The sequence below is a fragment of the Cebus imitator genome, unplaced genomic scaffold (assembly GCF_001604975.1).
Source record: "Cebus imitator isolate Cc_AM_T3 unplaced genomic scaffold, Cebus_imitator-1.0 Scaffold141, whole genome shotgun sequence".
NCBI classification, from domain to species: Eukaryota; Metazoa; Chordata; class Mammalia; order Primates; family Cebidae; genus Cebus; species Cebus imitator.
Window position 1 is genome coordinate 4,311,357 of NW_016107456.1, and position 22,164 is coordinate 4,333,520.

General features: G+C 41.6%; 1 protein-coding gene and 1 pseudogene across 13 annotated transcripts in view; one reads left to right on the plus strand and one right to left on the minus strand.

The window, feature by feature from the left end:
- Positions 1–22,164, plus strand: part of PTPRT (protein tyrosine phosphatase receptor type T) — a 1,128,992-nt gene that overhangs the window by 349,543 nt on the left and 757,285 nt on the right. The gene's annotated exons all lie outside the window — the stretch shown is intronic.
- LOC119473244 lies at positions 17,896–18,044 on the minus strand (annotated as a pseudogene).

Sequence of the window (22,164 nt, forward strand, 5' to 3'; positions counted from 1 at the left end):
TTCTGGGATAATCTGGCTTGCCCTTAACCAAGTACTTCATACATGTCCCATTTTTCTAGACCAGATCACAGAGCTCTGTTCACGCCTGTCTTGGACTCCTGCAGGTGGCTCATAATCAGGGAGTTCTCCGTCATGCCTTTCCCCATTGCTTGTGCAGCAGGTGGGTTGTACACCCCGCCTGGGCATATTGGGTGTGTGCACTCTCAACAAGGAGAGTCCAGGATTCCAGACTTTTTAAAGCACTCTCTGGAGCATCTGTAGAAAACTCAGGGCCAGATTTTTCTTAGACCACATACTCTCACACACACATGCGCACACACAGAAACACACACACATCCTTCAATTTATGATTATGATTATAATCATAATTATGATTTAGAATGAGAAACAGGTTTATATAAAGTCATAAACCAGTATATATGGAAAAGATGACCTTGGACCACCAACCAATGCAACACTCCCATTTTATAGATAAGACAGTTTAGAACTGGAAGGAGAAGAGACTTGGCCAGTACCACCCAAGACAGCCCTTTAGCTTTCCCCAGCCTGGACCTCTGAGGGGAAGAACAACCCAGACAGAAACAATATGAGACTTCGAGGAAGGCACTGGTCTGACTGCTCCAAGGATCTTGAGTACATTCACATACTCAGGCAAGGGAGGGGCGGGCTGCTTGCTTACCAGTGTCTAGATACTTCAGTCTTAGGCAGCCCCCTTCTCCCATGGGGGGATCTTCATCCTTACCTTCATAGTAGTAAGGGATGAGAGCTGAATCTGATGGTCCCTACCAAACAAAGCACCAGCCACCTGCAGAGGGCTGGTTCTTAGAGACTGCAAACTCTTTATTGCTCTCCCAGTAGAAGGTGCTGGAAGAATGAATCTGAACAATGGGGTGGGATGGAGAGTCATGGAATGGCAGGCAGGGACCATGGGATTCCTCCAGGCTGGGCAGCTTAACAAATCCCAGTATGCCTATCTCCTAGCATGGGTCTGACCCAAAGCAGGGGCTACAACCAATGAATGAACAAGTGCCAGAGCAGTGTGAAGCTGACTCTAGGTATTTTGGAAGTACCCAAGGACAATGCATTTTGGTGAGTCAGGAGAGGGGAGAGGGGTCAAATGGAGACCATGAGGTTTCATAGCCCATTGTCATGAGGAGGAAGTCACGGGGAGTGGTCAGCATGGATTCCTTCTGAGAGTCCCAGCCAGGGGCCTTCTGTCACTGAAGGTAACCAAGTTGTTTTTTTGACCAAGACTTTCTGGACCGTGAAGAAACACAAAACCCATTGTCATTTCTGAAATCATTGGTCCTGGGAACCAATGAAGTCACCTGAGCAAGGACTATGAGTCTCCTAGAAAGGACCTCTTAATTCTAATGGTGAAGTGGATGCTATGGTGGTGGGAGCTTTGTCATCAGGCTCATCCCTAAAGATGAGTTTTTAGGAGTTCTCATTGTTCTCTTCATGCCTTTTGAATTTTATAGGCTTGCCTCCCTGAACCAGGGGTATGTTTTCATCAAAAAAAATTTGCAAAATACTGTGATTTCTAATTACTGGTGTTTTCCTATTATTACTGCTACTACAGTGACTGCCAATGCTACTTCATGTGTATTCTATGGGAATGAAGTGAAGTAATGAATTTAAAGTGCCTAGCAGAGTGCTTGGCACATAGTTGGCACCAAGAAAAATAAAAGCCTTTCCTTCTCTGATGCTCACCTTCATAAATGTTGTTTCCATGTCCTCAACAAAATACTAAACTATTTTGAAGTTTTACATTTTTTTTTCGTTATCTTCTATTGTTATGATGAATTTTACTCAGGTTCTTGATCTTTCAGTTTTTCTGGCCAAGTTTCTGAGATTTTACATGCATCATAATCGCATGCATTATTTTTTCCTGGCTGGTTCTAGTAATAGAATTTTATTCCTAAGGAAGGTGATGTGCTTTTTAACGTCGCTGTAAAGAGATGATATGCGGCCAAGTCTTACCTCTTACTTCACTCTCATTAGAATGTGGCATCTAGAATTCATCACAGAGACGGCTTTAGTCCAATTCAGAAGCCCTCCATGCTTGCTTTCCTCCTTGGAGCTGAAGCTGCAACCATGGGCATGGCCCCTGTTCTTTGTATACCTCGGGGAGTGCTCTGCCCCCAATCTTTCTGCTCCCCTCAGTAGGTAACCGTTATACCTGCCACATTCTCACTGTTGCTCAACTCTGAATTCAGGCCACCAGAGGTTATCACCCTTGACAGGTTTCTTTAGAGAAATGACAATTTGAGATGCTACCATCTGCCACATTTACTTGAATTACCTCAAATTCTAGAGATCCTGTTTCCAAAAAGAAGTAATTCCTTGGGTTGATTTCTGACAGGTTCCTGCCTAGTAGCAGCCACCCAGCAGAGGCCGTGGTGGGAGCAGCCAGTCCCTGGCTTTGAGAAACAAAATTCCCCAAGGGAGTTGCGGAACCACACTGTCACCTGAATTCATCAGCGTACTAAGTCAGTGTGTGGCACGAGATGTGCACTGTGTAATTGCCTCTTTACCTCCTGCCTGAAATTGTCTATCAGAAGCTATCGATAGCTACAGCTTATTTTCCAGATCTCTTTAGGGAACCAGCATTTATCTCAAACAGACAGAAACCTTTGTTGTGGAGTTTTTAAGCCAGAAGTTCCTTGGAAGGGAATATAATCCACATGCTTATTTAGCAGGTGAAGACTTGGGATCTGGGAAGTGAATTACCTTATCCAAGGTCATACCAGGCCCTGACTAGATGGGTTCTGTGGTCTAGATGTTCGTGTCTCCCTCTTTCAAATTGATATGTTGCCACTGAATCCCCAGGTAATAATTTTAAGAAGTGGGGCTTTTAGGGGTGGGTTAAGTCATGAGGCTACAGCCCTTGTGAATGGGATTTGTGTCCTTACAAAAGAGGCTTGAGGGACCCCCTCTGTTTCTTCTGCTATGTGAGGACACATAGAAGCTGCCATCCATGAAGAAGAGGCCTTCATAAGACATGGAACCTGCCACCACCTTGATCCTTGACTTCTCAGCCTTGAAAACTATGAACAGTACATTTCTGTTGTTTATAAATTACCCAGTTTATACTGGGCTCAGTGGCTCATTCCTGTAATCCCAGGATTTGGGAGGCCAAGGTGGGCAGATTACTTGAGGTCAGGGGTTTAAGACCAGACTAGCCAACATGGTGAAACTACTAAAAATAGAAACAATTAGCTGGGCATGGTGGTGCACATCTGTAATCCCAGCTACTCCCACTGAGGCAAGAGAACTGCTTGAACCTGGGAGGCAGAAGTTGCAGTAAGCCGAGATCATGCCAGTGCACTGCAGCCTAGGCAACAGAGCAAGACTGTGTCTCAATAATAATAATAAAAACAAACAAATACGTTACACTGTCTAAGGCATTTTGTTATAGCAGTCTGAACTGAAGAAGACAATGGACTTTCCAACCCTGGCCTGAGTGTAGCTGCTCAGCTCCCTTATAGCAGTGGCTGCTGTTTTGTAGACACTGCACCCTTCTTCATTTTACATATCTCCTCGAGTTTTGGGGATGTTTTCAGTGCATCCACCATAAAAACCACTTCCAACGTGAAGAGGAGGACCTGTGAATCTGAGTCTGGCTGCCTTCATGAAACCAGGGTACTGTGGGAGAATACAGGAGCTTTCTGATTCTAAAGATCTTTCTGAGAGTGTAACAATGTTTTATGTCAAATCTTAAGAGATGTGAAATGGAGCTGGAATTTTTTTTAAAAAATTACTGTGATGATTAGAATGAACGTGGCTCCTATCACATGCTGAGACCTCAGTTTGGGGCTGATGATGAAGTGGGGAGCAGGGCAAAGCTGGGGACATTTGACCACTTATAGTGTGGAAGTCTCAGGGCTTCAGGCCAAAATTCAGTGTTTTAAGGAGAGTGGCAAACTTTGGCTTGGGCAGGATTGAAGCTTTCTTCTTCCCTTTCCAGATTTGCAAATATTTAATTACTTTGAACTAGCTCTTCTGCAAGATACTCACACGTGTGATATATTATCTCTTGTAATAGTTACCGCAAGCTTGTGAACTGGACTTAGGTTGACATTCTCTTACAGACTGTCCGGAAATTCAAGAAGCTATAAAAATAGATTGTGTGTGTGTGTGTGTGTGTGTGTGTGTATCTGTGTGTGTGTGTGTGTGTGTGTGTGTGTTTGTGTTTAACACTAAACTCATTTGGCTGCCAAACCTGACCCAAACTGATATGAAGCTATCTGTCGCCTTTATTTGTCTCCCATAGTGTGAATTTCGATATGCCTCATTGTGGAAATATTTGCATGTTTGAGCCTGAATATTGCCCCAGATCTTACTAGGACTGTTACATCGGCCCGTGTTACCTTTCTAAAAACCCAAGTTGTTCTGGATTCTGAGATACCTTCATCCTGAGTGTTTGTGATCAGAAATGAAGGCATGGATTATAATCAGTGTTTCAAAGCTGGGAAACAGAACTTCAGAGAGGTTAAGTGATTTGCCCATGGATGCTCAGCTGTTCAATAGCACAGTAAGGTCCAGGCAAATGTAGATTTTGAAGGAGCTTTGACTCATTCCTGGGGCTTGTTCCTGGTGAGTGGAATGTCTGAGCTCTCATGCTACCTAAGAGGAAGCAAGTACCAGACCCGCAGCTGGCTGGGATGTCTGCTTTGTGGCTGAGTCCCCATTAGCATTAGGCTTTTGAGGGGACAGGGTGCAGTATGTCTCTCATGGTAAGGGTGCTTGGGAAATTTAGCAGGCTGTCAGTGGCCTTGCCAAGCAGCCTGGGGTTGAAGACTCAGAAGCCAAAGGCCAGGTGACCTCAGGCAAAAGGCTTTGAGTCAAGTAGCACAAACGACTCCATAAGCAATAAGGAGAAAGGTAGAGTCTTCATGGGCAGGAAGGCCACTGGGGATCTCTCAAATACGTGGCGATGCTGGGCTCCAAACAGCAACTCATGCTGTAAGTATGGCATTCAGGCAGTGGGCAGGCAAAGCTGAGCGGTTGCAGGAGCAGGCACTTATACTTACTGTTGTGAGTTGAATTGTGTCTCTCTAAAAAAGATGGGATGGCCTGACACAGTGGCTCACACCTGTAATCCCAGCACTTGGGGAGGCCAAGGCGGGCGGATCACTTGAGGTCGAGTTGAAGACCAGTCTGGCCAACATGGTGAAACCCCGTCTCTACTAAAAATACAAAAATTAGCCAAGTGTGGTGGCACATGCTCGTAATCCCAGCCACTTGGGAGGCTGAGACAGGAGGTGGAGGTGGGAGATTGCAGTGAGCCAAGATCCCACCACTGCATTCCATGCTGGGCAACAGAGTGAGACTCAGTCTCACAAAAAAAATTAAAAATAAAAAATATGTGTTGAAGTTTTAAATATTAGTACCTCAGAGTGTGACCTTATTTGGAAATAGGATCATTGCAGATGTAATTAGTTAAAACAAGTCATACTGAATAGGGCGGCCCTTAATCCAGTAGGACTGGTATCCTTGCAAGAAGGTGGCCATGGGAAGACACAGACACACATGGAAAAAAAACATGTGACAACACAGGCAGAGATGGGCGTCACACAGCTGTAAACCAAGTAACGCCAGGGATTGCCAGCAAACCATGAGAAATTAGGAAGAGGCAAGGAAAGATTCTCCCCTATAGGTTTCAGAGAGAATATGGTCTTGCCAACACCCTGCTTTTAGACTTCTGATCCTCAATATTATGAAACAATAAATTCCTGCATTAAGTCACCCAGTTCATGGTACTTTGTTATGGCAGCTGAGGAAACCAGTATACTAGTGGACAACATTAGGCCAGGGCATACAACCTCGGCTGGCATTAGGATCTCCTGGGCTCGTGTAAAAAGTCTCATTGCCCTGGCTACACCCCAGTCTAACTTCATTAGAGTGTCTGGGGGTAAACCCCAGCTATTAGATTTTTTTTTCTTTTTTTGAGATAGAGTCTCTCTCTGTCAGCTGGACTGGAGTGCAGTGGCACCATCTCAGCTCACTGCAACCTCTGTTTCCAGGGCTCGAGCAATTCTTCTGTCTCAGCCTCCAGAGTAGCTGGGATTACAGGCATGTGCCACCATGCTTGGCTAATTGTTGTATTTTTAGTAGAGATGGGTTTCACCATGTTGGCCAGGCTGGTCTCAAACTCTTGACCTCAGGTGATCTGCCTGCCTCGGCCTTCCAAAGTGCTGGGATTATAGGCATCGACCACCACGCCTGGCCCAGCTATTAGAATTTTTAAAGCTCTTCGGATGATTTAAAAACAAATTTGTAAACTACACCCTAGAGCACCACATATTAAAGATCTTAGACAAGGCATCCCGTTCCCAGTAGCAACAGCACCAGTTGACTTTCACCACCCTCCAGACCATCCCACATCTTGGGATGTTGTGGGTCACTTTTCTCCTTCACCCATGTTTTCCTCTTTATTCTTCTCAGATTTCAGCCAGCAGGATTCCAGGAAATAGCTGCTTTCTGTCATTTGTAAAGCGTGTAGGACAGCCTGGCACAGAGTGAGTGCCTTCTAAGAGTTTGCTGCCATTGTTTCTCCAACTGCCCTTAAATAAAACCCTTGCTTTCTTAATCCTCACTTTCTAGAGAGCAACCCCAGAGTGGTAGGATTTTATCATGCTGGCTCAAAAAGCCATTTCTCATTATGTGTGAAAACTGTGCAGTACTTTAATTAAGGCTTTTTCTTTTCTTTTTTTCTAATTTGCCTGAGAGCTAGATCATGTGAAGGGCGCTTTTTTTTTTTTTTTAATAGAATGAACAGAGTATGTGTGCCTGAGCTTCAGAGTGACATTGAGAGAGGCTTTTGCTCTGAGACTAAAGAAAGCCATGGTTCAGAATCCTGCCTGAGGTAGGAAAGGCTGATGGGGAACCAGGGAGGCTGTGTGGGACGGAAGTCCCCACGAGGCACACAAGAGGAGCCTACCTCCCAGCACCTGGGCCTTCCTTCTGCCCAGTAGATCCCTCTTGCAGAACCTAGAAAGGAATCACACTGAGCCCTGGCCTTTAGGAGCTCACAAGCCAGCAGGGGAGACACATACTTAAAGTAGCCAATGGCAATCAGTGACATGAGATATATGAGGCCTGTTTTCTGGACCAACCCTGTGGGCACCTCCAATCTCATCATCCCAAGCCCAGCACAGGCTCCTAAATAAAGAGGGCAGGGACTCTCCAAAGGTTCCTTTAGGAAGGTTGAGGCAGGGACATGGCTGGGTGGGCAGCCAGTGTTGGCCACTACACTAGACATTGGTGAAAAAATGGGAAAGGGAGGTTGGCACCAATTTGTATTGGAATTTGGATTCCCTGCAATGAGGGAGATACCCTCCACCGAGAAGTGGGCACCCATATCAGGTTTAAAGTCAGGGAAGGGGCATGATTTGTTTTTATATTGCAGCCCTTTTGATCCTCCTCTCTGTCCAGTGGCCCATTGGTTCCAGCCCAGTTACCCCATGATAATGACGGGATCACAGAGCAAGGTCATGGTGTAGAGCCTTTGATCAGAAGCCCGTACAATACAGGGATCCCCAACTGGTCCTCTCATGCCCAGTGTGTTTCACTGATCTCAGGAAAGAAATCTCCAGCTTCCCAGACTGCCATTCCAGCCTGGCTAGCTCAGCCTGGAGTCCCTGATTAAAAGGGTACAGAGAGGGGGAAGGGCTCATAATCTGGTTTGTCCTTAGGCAGCACACCAGCTTTTTATCTGTGGTTTCATTTTGTCAACAGTGTGATGGCCTGGTGCTCCAAAGCTGGCACCCAGATTGGAAAATGTGTTCATTTTTCCCTCTTACTTCTCTGAGAGGACAGATGGACATCTGTCTCTGGTGCAAGTGTGAACACCCCCAGTCACCTTTGACCCCTCTTTCCCTCAGTCCCCAATCCTCTCCAGCTTTTCTCCTAAATGTCTGTTGAAATTATTCTGTTTTCTCATTTGCCACCAGGATACGATCATCTTTCTCCTGGCAGTCACTCCTAACTGGACTGGTTTTTCCCTTTGTACTCTATTCTGCACATAACAACTGGATGATTTGTTGCCAGGCACTGGAATAGGCTCTGAGGACCCAGCAGGGGATAACTCAGATATGGTCCCTGAGTAATACATACTGTTAATGTAGTGAGTGTTAAGTGCTACCAGGGAAACAAATCACTTGCCATGGTAGGCATGAGCTGTTTGAACAGACTGGACTGCAGCAGGCCTGGCTGGATCCAGGGGCCCTGAGATTGGTTCCTCCCTCCCTCTTGATGGCAGGGCATGGGTGGTGCTCTTGGTCACCATGGAGAAGGGGAAAGATGAGCTCTCAAGAGCTAGGCAGGTGACTAGGGCAGGTGTCACAGTAGGAAGATGGCCTGGTAAGTGTGCTGAGGAATGGCAGAGGCCAGATACCCACTCTTCCCAGCAGAATACCATGCCCGTATCAGAACAAGGTGTGGGGAACCCATGAGTGTTGGTTGTTGTGGGTTGTCTGAGGCAGCAGGGTACTGGGCCCACTCACTGTGGGGATCCACGGGTCCTCCGGATGGGCTTCTGTGGGCTCCGGTGGCTGTTGGCATGAGGAATTGAGTCCAGACTCCACCCCTAGCTCTTGCATGACTGTGGGACGCCCATGTCCCTGCTTTGGGCCTTGGTCTCCCATCAATAATATGGGCAGGGAGAATGAGACAGGGCTGGTTATTATCCCCCTCAGGAAGCACTTGTCTTTAGGGAAACCATGCAGTACTACAGTCAAGTCTGGCCTCAGACTGCTGGGGTTCAAATCACAACTCTGGTGCGTCCTTGCTGAGCTACACTGGACATGTTAACCTTTCTGTGCCTCAGTTTCCTTATTTTTAATATGGAGATGGCAATACTTAATTTCTGAGGATTAAATGAACAATGAAAACAAATTGCTTAGCACAGTGCCATTGGATACAGCAAGTGCCCAATAAACATGACTTATTGTCATCTAATTATTTGCTCATTATTTTAGAAAGTAGGCCTTATTGTTCCAGTTTTATGAATGAGAAATCTGCCAAAACGTGTCTCAGCTAGTGCCAGGAATTCAGTGGCCGATTAAGGATTCAAACCCAGGGCTGCTGGTTGCAAAGCTTGGCTCATCCCCTTGTGTTTTGCTGCTGTGTCTGGCTCGCAGCTCTGGAGACCAGGTGTTGGCCTGTGTCCAGGTCTTAGAGCTCAGAGAGCTGAGTTTCAAGACTTGGCCTTTCTTTTCATATTCAGATGCTCTGCTTGGTTCTGCATTGCCAAGCTTGTAAGGAGTCATGAGGATCAGCTCCTAATCTGGGAGGGCTTTGCAGGAAATAGAAATGTCCACGGGTTGCCATTTATTCAACAGCTGGAAGTACACAGACCAGATGGTGGCACTGAAGTCCCAGCAGCCATTTATACTTGGTTTCAGGGTCTTGTCTCTTGGGAGGTGGGCAGTTGAGAGAACAAATAAACTACCAGGAATGTATTGCAATTGATGGAGGGTCTGGAGTGAGAAGATGTCTGGTCCTATGTGGGAGGTGGGTAGAGGAGGGGCTCCTAGTGCCTAGGCCTGAGCAGCAGGAGGTTGGGGTGACCTGTTCCTGGAAGGTTCCTTCATTACAAGGCATCCAAGGTGGACACAGATTATTGGAGTCAAATTCTAGGGCTAGGAAGAGGTGACTGACCCCTAGCTCTCATCTTCCCAATGGATAAACTAGACCAGTGGGCAAGCAGAGGGGTTTACCTCGTCCAGAATCCTACTTCATGCCAAGCACTGAGGTAGTGTCCTTCCCAATGTGCTATTTCATAGAAACCTTTACTCTGCACCCTGAAATCCCTACTTTCTAAATGTAGAATTTCTTCATAGTAGAACATGGATATCTATTATGCTTTGCCTGATTTAAGAGAAGGGAGAAGTATTTTCTGCCAGGCTGGAGTGCAGTGGCATGATCTCGGCTCACTGCAACCTCTGCCTCCCAGGTTCAAGGGATTCTTCTGCCTCAACCTCCCTAGTAGCTGGGACTACAGGTGCGCACCACCACACTCAGCCAATTTTTGCATTTTTTAGTAGAGACAAAGTTTCATCATATTGGCCAGTCTGGTCTTGAACTTCTGACCTTCTGATCTACCCATCTTGGCCTCCCAAAGTGCTGGGATTACAGGTGTGAGCCACTGCCCCTGGCCTTTTTTTCTTCTTTAAATGAGATGGAGTCTCACTTTGTCATCTAGTGTGGGGTGCAGAGATGTGATCATAGCTCACTGCAGCCTCGAACTCCTGAGCTCAGTTAATCCATCCTCCTGCCTCAGCCCTCTGAGTAGCTGAGATTATAGGCACATGCCCCACTTTTTTGTTTTTTGTAGAGATGGGGTATCGCTATGTTATCCAGGCTGCTTTCAAACTCCTGGGCTCAAGCGATCCCCTTGTCTCAGCCTCTCAAAGTGTTGGCATTACACGCATGAACCTTCAAGCTTGGCCAATTGTTGTGTTTTAATTTCAGTGTTTGGAGGTTTCATAATGATTTGGTGTAAGTTTTTTTTTTTTTTTTAATTTATAATGCGTGACTATTTGGTTACTATTTCAATTTACAACTTTGTTATCTTCAGTTCTAGAAATTATTCTTATATCATTTCTTTCATAACATTTTCAGTTTTCTCTTATATATTTATTTCTTTTCTTGACACAGAGTCTCGCTCTGTTGCCCAGGCTGGAGTGCAGTGGTGCAACCAAGGCTCACTGCAACCTCTGCGTCCTGGGTTCAAGCAATCCTTTTGCCTCTTGAGTAGCTGGACTACATATGCCTGGCTAATTTTTTATATTTTTGTAGAAATACAGTTTTATGTTGCCCAGGCTGGTCTCAAACTCCTGGGCTCAAGCAGTCCTCCCACCTTGGCCTCACAAAATGTTGAGATTACAGGCACCAGGCCTGGCCTTTTTTTTTTTTCCCCCAAATCCTATTAGTTGGCTTTTGGACAGCCTAAGCCAGTATTCGGTGTTCTTGTTTTTCTTTCTTTTCCTTCTTTTCTTTTTTCTTTTGTTATGCTTTCTGGACAATATCCTCAACTTTATCTTTGAACCCATCTATTGCAATTTTTACTTATGCTTTTATATTTTTTAACATTTGAGAGTTCTCTGTTGGTTCTTGGTTCTTAGATCTTTTTCTTGAATAAAATCTCTTCTTTTTACATTAAAAAGTGCTCTTTGAAATGTCTTTTTGAAAAAACTTAGGTTCAGGAGTACATGTACAGGTTTGTTATATAAGAAAACTCATGTTGTGGTGGCTTGTTATACAGATTATTTTGTTACTCAGATACTAAGCTTAGTACCCAGTAGTTAATTTTTTTCTGATCCTCTCCCTCCTCCCACTCTCCACCCTCAAGTAAGCCCCAGGGCCCGTTGTTCCCCTCTTTGTGTCCATGTGTTCTCATCATTTAGCTCCCAGTTACAGGTGAGAATATGTGGTATTTGGTTTTCTGTTGCTGCATTAGTTTGCTTAGAATAATGGCCTTCAGCTCCATCCATGTTCCTGTAAGACATGATCTTGTTCATTTTTATGGCTGCATTGTATTCCATGGTATATATGTACCACATTTTGTTTATCCAGTCTGCCATTGAGAGGGCACGTAGGTTGATTTCATATCTTTGCTGTTGTGAATAGTGCTGCCATGAACATTCGTGTGTATGTGTCTTTATGGTAGAATGATTTATACTGCTTTGGGTATATACCCAGTAATGGAATTGCTGGGTTGAATGATTGTTCTGTTTTTAGCTCTTTGAGGAATCACCACATTGTTTTCCAAAATGGCTGAACTAATTTACACAGTCACCAACAGCGTACAAGCATTCCCTTTTCTCTGAAACCTTGCCAGCATCTGTAACTTTTTGACTTTTAGTAATAGCCATTCCTGCTGGTGTGAGATATCTCATTGTGGTTTTGATTTGCATCCTTTCTCTAATGATCGGTGATACTGAGTTTTTCTTCATGTGCGTGTTGGCTGCATGTATGTCTTTTGAAGTGTCTGTTCATGTCCTTTGCCCACTTTCTAATGGGATTGTTTGTTTTTCTCTAGTAAATGTGTTTAAGTTCCTTATAGATGCTGGATATTAGACTGTTGTAAGATACATAGTTTGCCAAAATTTTCTCCCATTCTGTAGGCTGTTTACTTTGTTAATAGTTTATTTTGCTGTGCAGAAGCTCTTAAGTTTAATTAGATCCTGTTTGTCATTTTTTGCTTTTGTTGCAATCGCTTTTGGTGTCTTTGTCATGAAATCTTTGTGTGCCTATGTCCAGAATGTTCCTATGCCTAGGTTGTCTTCTAGGGTTTTTATAGTTTGGGGCTTTACATTTAAGTCTTTAATCCATCTTGAGTTGATTTTTGTAAATGGTGTAAGGAAAGGATCCAGTTTCAATCTTCTATGTATGGCTAGCCAGTTATCCCAGTACCATTTATTGAATAGGGAGTCCATTCCCCATTGCTCGTTTTTATCAGCTTTGTCAAAATCAGATGGTTGCAGGTGTGTGGCCTTATTTCCTGGTTCTCTATTCTGTTTCATTGGTCTTTGTATTTGTTTTGGTACCTGTCCCATACTGTTTGATTTACTGTAGCCCTGTATTATGTTTTGAAATCAGCTCATCTTATACCACCAGGTTTGTTGTTTGTGCTTAGGATTGCCTTTGCTATTCAGGCTCTTTTGGTTCCATATGAATTTTAAAATAGATTTTTCCAGTTCTGTGAAGTACATCACTGGTAGTTTGACAGAAATAACATTGGATCTGCAAATTGCTTTGGGCAGTATGGCCATTTTAATGATTTAATTCTTCCTATCCATGAGCATGTAATGTTTTTCCATTTGTTTGTTTCATCTCTGATTTATTCGAGCAGTGTTTTACAATTCTCATTTTAGAGATCTTTCACCTCCTTTGTTAGCTGTATTCCTAGGTATTTTATGCTCTTTGTGGCAATTGTGAATGGTACTGTGTTCCTGATTTGGCACTCAGCTTGACTGTTGTTGGTGGATAGGAATGCTAGTGATTTTCATACACTGATTTTGTATCCTGAAACTGGCAAAGTTGTTTATAAGCTGCCAGGGCTTTGGGGCAGAGAGTATAGTGTTTTCTATATACAAAATCATGTTGTCTGTAAACAGGGGGCATTTGACTTCCTGTCTTCCTGTGTGAATGCCCTTTATTTCTTTCTCTTGCCCTGTTGCTCTGGCCAGGACTTCCAATACTATGATGAATGGGGTGAATGGGAGCATCATTGTCTTGTACAGGTTTTCATGGGAATTCTTTCAGCTTTTCCCCATTCCATGTGATGTTGTCTGTGGGTTTGTCATAGATGGCTCTTAGTATTTTGAGATACGTCCTTTGAATACCTAGTTTTTGAGAGTTTTTAACATGAAGGGATAGATATTGAATTTTATTGAAAGCCTTTTCTGCATCTATTGAGATAATCATGTGGCTTTTGTCTTTAGTTCTTTTTATGTGACGAATCACATTTATTGATTTGCACATGTTGAACCAACCACTTGCATCCTTGCAATGAATCCTTACCTGACTTGATCATGGTAAATTAGTGTTTTGATGTGTTGCTGGATTTGGTTTGCAAGCATTTTATTGAGAACTTTTGCATTAATGTTCTTCAAGGATACTGGCCTGAAGTTTCTGTATTTTGTTGTGTCTCTGCCAGATTTTTATATCAGGATGATGCTGGCCTCATGGAATGAGTTAGGGAGGAGTCCCTCCTCCTCAATTGTTTGGAATAGTTTCAGTAGAAAGGGTACCAAATCTTCTTTGTACATCTGGTAGAATTCAGCTGTGAATCCACCTGGTCCTGGGCTTGTTTTGATTGGTAGGGTATTTATTCCTAATTCAGTTTTAGAGCTCATTATTGGTCTGTTCAGGAATAAACTTCTTCCTGGTTCAGTTTTTGGAGGATGTGTGTGTCCACAAATTTATTCATCTCTTTTGTGTTTTCTAGTTTGTATACATAGAAGCATTCATAGTAGTTTCTGAGGATTATTTTTATTTCTGGGGGGTCAATGGTAGTATCCCCTTTGTCATTTCTAATTGGGTTTGTTTGGATTTACTCTCTTTTATTCTTTATTAGTTTAGCTAGTGGCCTATTTATCTATCTTATTAATTTTTTCCAAAAACCAACTCCTGAATTCATTGATCTTTTCAATGTTTTTCATGCTTCTATTTCCTTCAGTTCTGCTCTGATTTGGTTATTTCTTGTTTCCTACTAGCTTTGGGGTTGGTTTGGTCTTGCTTCTCTAATTCTTCAATTGTATTAGGTTTTTAAATTGAGATCTTTCTAACATTTTGATGTGGACATGTATTAGTCTATTCTCATGCTGCTAATAAAGACATAGCCGAGACTGGATAATTTATAAAGAAAAGAGGTTTAATTTACTAACAATTCAGCATGACTGGGAGGCCTCAGGAAACTTACAATTGTGGCAGAAGGGAAGCACATACATCCCCTTCACATGGCAGCAGCAAGGAGAATTGCTGGCAAAAGTGGGGAAAGTCCCCTTATAAAATCATCAGATCTCCTGAGAACACAATCACTATCATGATAACAGCATGAGGATAACTACCCCCATGACTCAATTACTTCCCACCAGGCCCCTTCCACAATATGTAAGGATTATTAGAACTACAATTCAAGATGAGATGAGTTTTGGGTGGGGACATAGCTGAACCATATCATTGAACACATGGCTCCTCCCAAATCTCATGTCCTCACATTTCAAAACCCAACCATGCCCTTTATTTCTTCCCTCCCTCCCTCCCTCCCTCCCTCCCTCCCTCCCTTCCTTCCTTCCTTCCTTCCTTCTCTTTCTCTCTCTCTTTCTCTCTTTATTTCCTCTTTCTCTCTCTCTCTCTCTCTCTTTTTTTTTTTTTGAGGTGGAGTTTTACCCTTGTTGCCCAGGCTGGAGTATAGTAATACAATCTCTGCTCACAGCAACCTCTGCCTCCCAGGTTCAAGTGATTCTCCTCCCTCAGCCTCCCGTGTAGCTGGGATTATAGGCATGTGCCACAATGACCAGCTAATTTTGTATTTTTAGTAGAGACAGGGTTTCACCATGTTGGTCAGGCTGGTTTTGGTCTCCTGACTTCAGGTGATCCACCTGCCTCAGCCTCTCAAAGTGCTATGATTACAGGTGTGAGCTATCACGCCAGGCCAATCATGCCCTTCCAACAGTCCCCCAAAGTCTTAACTCATTCCAGCATTAACTCAAAAGTCCAAGTCTAAAGTCATATCTGAGACAAGGCAAGTCCTTTTCACCTATGAGCCTGTAAAATCAAAAGCAATTTAGTTACTTCTCAGTTACAATAGAGGTATGGGCATTGGGTAAATACACCTATTCCAAATGGGAGACATTGGCCAAAACAAAGGGGCTACAACCCCATGCAGATCCAAAATCTAATGAGGCAATAATTAAATCTTGGAGTCTGACATACAGGTCATGCTGATGGAAGAGGTGGACTCCCATGGCCTTGGGCAGCGCAGCCCCTGTGGCTTTGCAGGGTACAGCCCTCCCCCACCCGCCCCAGCTGTTTTCCTGGGCTGTGGTATTTCCAGGCACATGGTGCAAGCTGTCAGTGGAACTAACTTTGTGGAGTCTGGAGGATTGTGGCCCTCTTCTCACAGCTCCACTACGCAATTCCCCAGTGGAGATTCTATGTGGGGGCTCTGACCCCACATTTCCCTTCTGCACTATCCTAGCAGAGGTTCTCTGTGGGGCTCCACAACTGCAGCAAAGTTCTCTCTGGACATCCAGGTGTTTCCATACATCCTTTGAAATCTAGATGGAGGTTTCAAAGCCTCAGTTCTTGGCTTCTGTGCACCCTCAGGCTCAACATCACGTTGAAAGCTGCCAGGACTTAGGGCTTGCATCCTCTGAAGAAATGGCCTGAGCTGTACCTTGGCCCCATTTTAGCCATGGCTGGAGTGGCTGGGATGCAGAACATGAAGTCCCTAGGCTACACACAGCAAAGGGGTCCTGGGCCGGGCCCACAAAACCATTTTTCCTCCTAGGCCTCTAGGGGTGGAACTGCTGTGAAGGTCTCTCACATGCATTTTTTTGGAGACATTTTTTTTCCCTTTTCTTGGTGATTAACATTATGATCCTCATTAGTTATGCAAATTTCTGTGGCAGGTTTGAATTTCTCCCCAGAAAATGGGTTTTCTTTTCTGTTCCATTATCAGGCTGCAAATTTTCAAATCTTTTATGCTACGCTTCCTCTTGAACACTTTGCAGCTTAGAAATTTCTTCTGCCAGATACCCTAAATTATCTCTCTCAATTTCAAAATTCCACATATCTCTAGGACAGGGGCAAAATGCCACCCTTATCTTTGCTAAAGTATAACAATAGTCACCTTTGCTCCAGTTCCCAATAAGTTCCTCATCTCCATCTGAGACCGTCGCAACCTGGACTTCATTGTCCATATTACTATTGGCATTTTGGTCAAAGCAATTCAATGAGTCTCTAGGATGTTCCACACTTTCCCAGATTTTCCTGTCTTCTTCTGAATCCTTCAAACTGTTGCAACCTCTGCCTGTTAACCAGTTCCAACGTCGCTTCCACATTTTTGGGTATCGTTATAGCAGCACCCCACTCTACCAGTATCAATTTACTATATTAGTCCATTGTCACACTGCTAATAAAGACATACTTGATATTGTGTAATTTATAAAGCAAAGATGTTTAATTTACTCACAGTTCAGCATGGCTGGAGAGGCCTCAGGAAACTTACAATCATTGTGGAAGGGAAAGCAAACATTTCCTCTTCATATTGTAGCAGTAAGAAAAAGTGCCAAGAAAAAGGGGGGCTATCTCCTTTAAAACCATCAGATCTCTTGAGAACTCACTACCATGAGAACAGCGGCATGCAGGTAATCACCTCCATGATTCAGTTACCTTCTACAAGTTCCCTCCCATGACATGTAGGGATTATGGGAACCACAATTTAAGATGAGATTTGGGTGGGGACACAGCCCAACTACATCAGGGCATGTAATGATGTAGATATCCCTCGTAATACTGCCTTAGCTTTGCCCCAGAGATACTGGTATGTTGTATCTTTGTTCTCATTAGTTTCAAACAACTTCTTGATGTCTGACTTTCATTTTTTTATCCAAAAGTCATTCAGGAGCATATTGTTTAATTTCAATGCAATTGTATGGTTTTGAGCAATTTTTTTAGTCTTGACTTCTAATTTTATTGTGCTGGTCTAAGAGTGTGTTTGGAATGATTGTTGTTCTTTTGCATTTTTTGAAGATTGTTTTATGTCTGATTGTGTGGCCACTTTTAAAGTATGTGCCATATGGTGATGAGAAGAATGTATAGTCTGTTGTTTTGGGGTAGAGAGTTCTGTAGAGGCCTATCAGGTCCATCTGGTCCAATGTTGAGTTCAGGTCCTAAATATCTTTGTTGATTTTCTGCCTCAATGATCTGTCTGATACTCTCAGTGGAGTGTTGAAGTCTCCCACTATTACTGTGTGGAACTAGAAGTTTCTGTATAGGTCTCTAAGAACTTACTTCATGAATGTAGGTGCTCCTGTGTTGGGTGTACATATATTTAGGGTTAGGTTAAGTTGTCTTTTTGAATTGAACCCTTTCTGATTATGTAATGCCCTTCTTTGTCTTTGTGATCTTTGAATGGATAAAGGATAAAGTCTGTTTTGTCTGAAATTAGGGTTTCAACCCATGCTTTTTCTAATTTCCATTTGCTTGGTAGATTTTTCTCATCCTTTTATTTTGAGCTTATGGCTATCATTCATTGCCTATGAGATGGGTCTCTTGAAGACAGCATACCTTTGGGTCTTGCTTTTTTATCCAGCTTGCTACCCTGTACCTTTTAAATGGGACATTTAGCCTATTGAGATTCAACGTTATTATTGATATGTGTGAATTTGATCTTGCCATTTTGTTATAAGCTGGTTATCATGCCAGCTTGTTTGTGTGGTTGCTTTATCGTGTTACTGCTTTGCATATGAAACTGATAAGAAGAGATACTACATTTGATCTTAGCCAAAAGGCTGAGAAGGACTTATCTTTTATTTTCTATCTATACTTTTTTCTCTCTGCTTGTTTTGGTATATTCTGTTCATGTTAGAGATTTAACACAAATATTCATCATCATTGCCTATCCACTTATATTTAAGAGAGTGGCACTAAAATATTGAATGTATGTATTAGATGGGAGGGGCATTCTTCTCTGAAAGGCTTGACTGTATGGTAGTAAAACAGCAAACTGGTTTTGTTATGGATGACCATTGGAATGTTCACAGCTAAGGACTTTTTATCTTCATCTGGTAAGTTTTTCCAAAGATAAACCTTCTGCACTCATGAAGGCATGGGGAGTATGTATAATCTGGCTCTGAGTACTCTGAGAGATAATTGGGGGATACTCTATTCAGTATGTTGGTTTTAGTGGATCACCTCTGGTTTTACCGGATCACCTCTGGTTTTACCTGGTGTGTACTCACTGTCAGCCAGCCACAGAATCCTTGAAGCTAGATCCTCTCTGCTTGATATGTTGTAGTGACTACATTTTCAGTTTTATATAGGAATTGAGAAGGGACTGCCATCTGGTGGCAAGGCAGGTGTAGAAGGGGGTCTGGGGGTTCTTAACATTTCTTACACAGATTTTCAGGTAATTTTGTTTTCAGCTCTAGCTGTTCCTGCTTTTAGAAGAATCTGGTCTCCCAATTTTTGGGTCCTTCTGGCACTCAATGAGTTAAATTGGTTGTATTCTGCTTTTTTACCTAATGGACATATGCGCTTTAGTTTTCACTGCTGTGCTTAATCAGTTACCATTTGTTCAACCATTTTCCTTCTTCCAAAATGTTTGCATCTCTCAATTGCTGTCACTTTCCCCTCCATTCTCTTGGTATATGTGGGTTTGTTTATGTATATTTAATTCCTACACTGTCATTTTCGTGTGTTTGGAAGAAAATGGAGGTTAATGCATGTGTTTAATCTGTGATGTTTAATTGAAAGTTGAACTCTTCTCAAGTCTTTTTTCTAAAAGTAGATTACTATGTATACACACACATGTGTATGCACATGCTCATGCATTTGCTAAATATATATATATCTTTCACAAAATTAGGAGCAAGCTGTAAGTCTTATTACATGGCTTTTTTCCCCTCATAATTCTTTCATTAACACTTTAATGTCATTAAATATTCTTGAATGCTTGGACTTTTACATCAATTAAATTATATCGTATTGCCATATTATTACTTATGTCCTTACACTTGGGTATTTAAATTGCTTTCAGTCTTTCACCACAATAAATAATACTGCTGTGAGATTTTTCATCTAAATCTCTGTTAGGATTTCTCATTATTTCTTCTAGATTGGGATTGTCCAATCGGTGATGTGGGCATTTTAATGTGATATGTGATTCATATTGTGTTATATGATTCACAACTTGATAGTGTGATACATATTATCAAATTGCTCCTCAGAAAATCTTTGAGACAACTTCAAGTCCAAGCATCAAGTGATTACTCATTGAATATTTGCTAATGTTAGGAATTATCACTGTTTCAAAATCTTTGCTAATTTAATGAGAAAGGACACTGCATCCTATTGACCTGGTTTTTCCTTATTACTTGTGTAGCCAAATATATTTTATGTTTTGTCCTCTGGGAATTATATGTTCATAAACATATTTATATTTTCCATCTATGTGTATAAGCTTTTTTTTTAATGGAAAAAGGATATTATTCTTTACCTGCTACTTATATTTTTTGAGTTTTTATATGCTTTCAGAATTTTTGATGTCTCTGATGAATAGTTTTAATTTTGATGTTGTCCATTATAGAAAATCTTATATGTTCTTTTGCTTTTGAACTTCAAAAGTTATTTCCTTATCCCCAAATGAGTATTCTCTTATATTTTTCTAGATTTAATTATTTGATTTTTAAAAAATTCTTCTTCATGTTCAACTCTTTATAGGTATGAATTAATTAGCTAATTAATTAATTTTTCATTCACAATGTGGATAGGAATCTAAGTACATTGTTTTTCAAATGCTGTAGTTAATCACTATTCCAGAACGATGAATTAATAGTTTAGCCTTTCTCCACTCATTAAAACTGGGACCCTTCTCATCAAATGCATTCTCATGTATGGTCTATTGATGTTCTTTCTTCTTCTTGTCATTAGCCTGTCTGTTTTTATGTCAGTACAACACTTTTTAAATTATTGTGTCTTTACCAGGTATTTAATGCTTAATAGGACATCCTCTTCTAGCTACACTTTATGGACAAAAAAGAGAGACAGAGAGAGAGAGAGAGAGAGAGAGAGAGAGAGAAATTCTTTGTGTCTCTTTTCAAATGATCTTTAGAATTATTTTGCCAGTTTCCAGAAAACTCCTCTTTGGTTTTATTTGAATTGCACATATTGCTCAAATTATTTTTGTGATAACTTCTATCTTGACTTTATTGAGCCTTCAGACTCAGAATCATTACCTGTATCTTCACTTTTTCAATGATTCTTTTATATCCTTCAGTAAAAATTTTGTGGGTTTCTTCATCTGGCCCTCACACCTCTCTGTTTAAGTTGACTCCTAGGTATTTACTACCATGTGATTTAATTTATTTCTTGTTAATGTTTTCAAGTAGTTATTGATGCTGTATAAGAAAGCTGTTGTGTTTTATCTATTTGTTTTTTAATCACTCATCTTACTGAACTTTTTTTTTTAAATCAGTACTACAGGTTTTTAAATTCATGCTTGGGTTTTTTAGGTGTTCCTTCATATTGTCAGGCAAATAATGATAATTTTATCTCTTGCTTTTCTAGTACATAAAAATTTATTCCTTTCTAACTTCTTCCTTCTCTCTATTCCCTTTGAATTTTATTGCTTAGAATTTGCAAATCAATATTGAATAATATTGGTATAACCTTGTTTCATTCCTGAATTCAATAGAAATGGCTTCAGTGTTTGCCTCATATATGTTGTCTTCGACTTTAGATGGGTGCTGATATTCTGGGGTAGTATTCTTCTACATCTAAAACACTGACTTTATTTTCAGGAAGATGTGAGTAATAAACTTTTAAAAATTTTATTATTTACATTTTGTTTCTTTATTCTTTAAAAAAAAAAACCTGGATACATGTGCCGAATGTGCAGGTGTGTTACACAGGTATATGCGTGCCATGGTGGTTTGCTGTACTTATTGATCCATCCTCTAAGTTCCCTCCCCTTACCCCATCATCCCTCAACAGGCCCTGGTGTGTGTTGTTCCCTTTTCTGTGTCCAGGTATTCTCAGTGTTCAACTTGTGAGTGAGAACATGCAGTTTTTGGTTTTTTGTTCCTGTGTTAGTTTGCTGAGGATGCTGGCTTCCACCTTCATCCATGTCCTTGCACAGGACGTGATCTCATCTTTTATGGCTGCATAGTATTCCATGGTGTATATGTACCACATTTTCTTTATCCATGTCATTGATGGGCATTTGGGTTGGTTCCATGTCTTTGCTATTGTAAATAGTGCTGCAATAAATATGCATATGCACGTGTCTTTATGGCAGAATGATTTCTATTCCTTTGGGTGTATACCCAGTAATGGGATTGCTGGGTAAAATGGTGTTTCTGGTTCTAGAACCTTGAGGAATCACCATACTGTTTTCTCCAATGATTGTTACATTTCTACCAACTGTGTAAAAGCATTTCTATTTTTCCATAGCCTCACCAGCATCAATTGTGTCCTGACTTTTTAATAATTGCCACTCTCACTGGCATAAGATGATATCTTATTATGGTTTTGATTGTATTTCTGTGATGTTTAGTGATGTTGAGCTTTTTTTTTTCATATGTTTGTTGGCTGCATAAATGTCTTATTTTGAGAAGTGCATGTTCATAATCTTTGTCTACTTTTTGTTGGGGTTGGTTTTTTTCCTTGTATATAAGTTCTTTGTAAATTCTGGATATTAGACCTTTGTCAGATGGATATACTGCAAAATTTTTCTCCCATTCTATAGGTTGCTGGTTCACTCTGAAGCTAGTTTCTTTTGCAATGCAGGAGCTCTTTAGTTTAATTAGATCCCATTTGTCAATTTTGGCTTTTGTTACAATTGCTTTTGGCATTTTTGTCATGAAGTCTTTGCCCATGCCTGTGTCCTGAATGGTATTGCCTAGGTTTTCTTCTAGGGTTTTT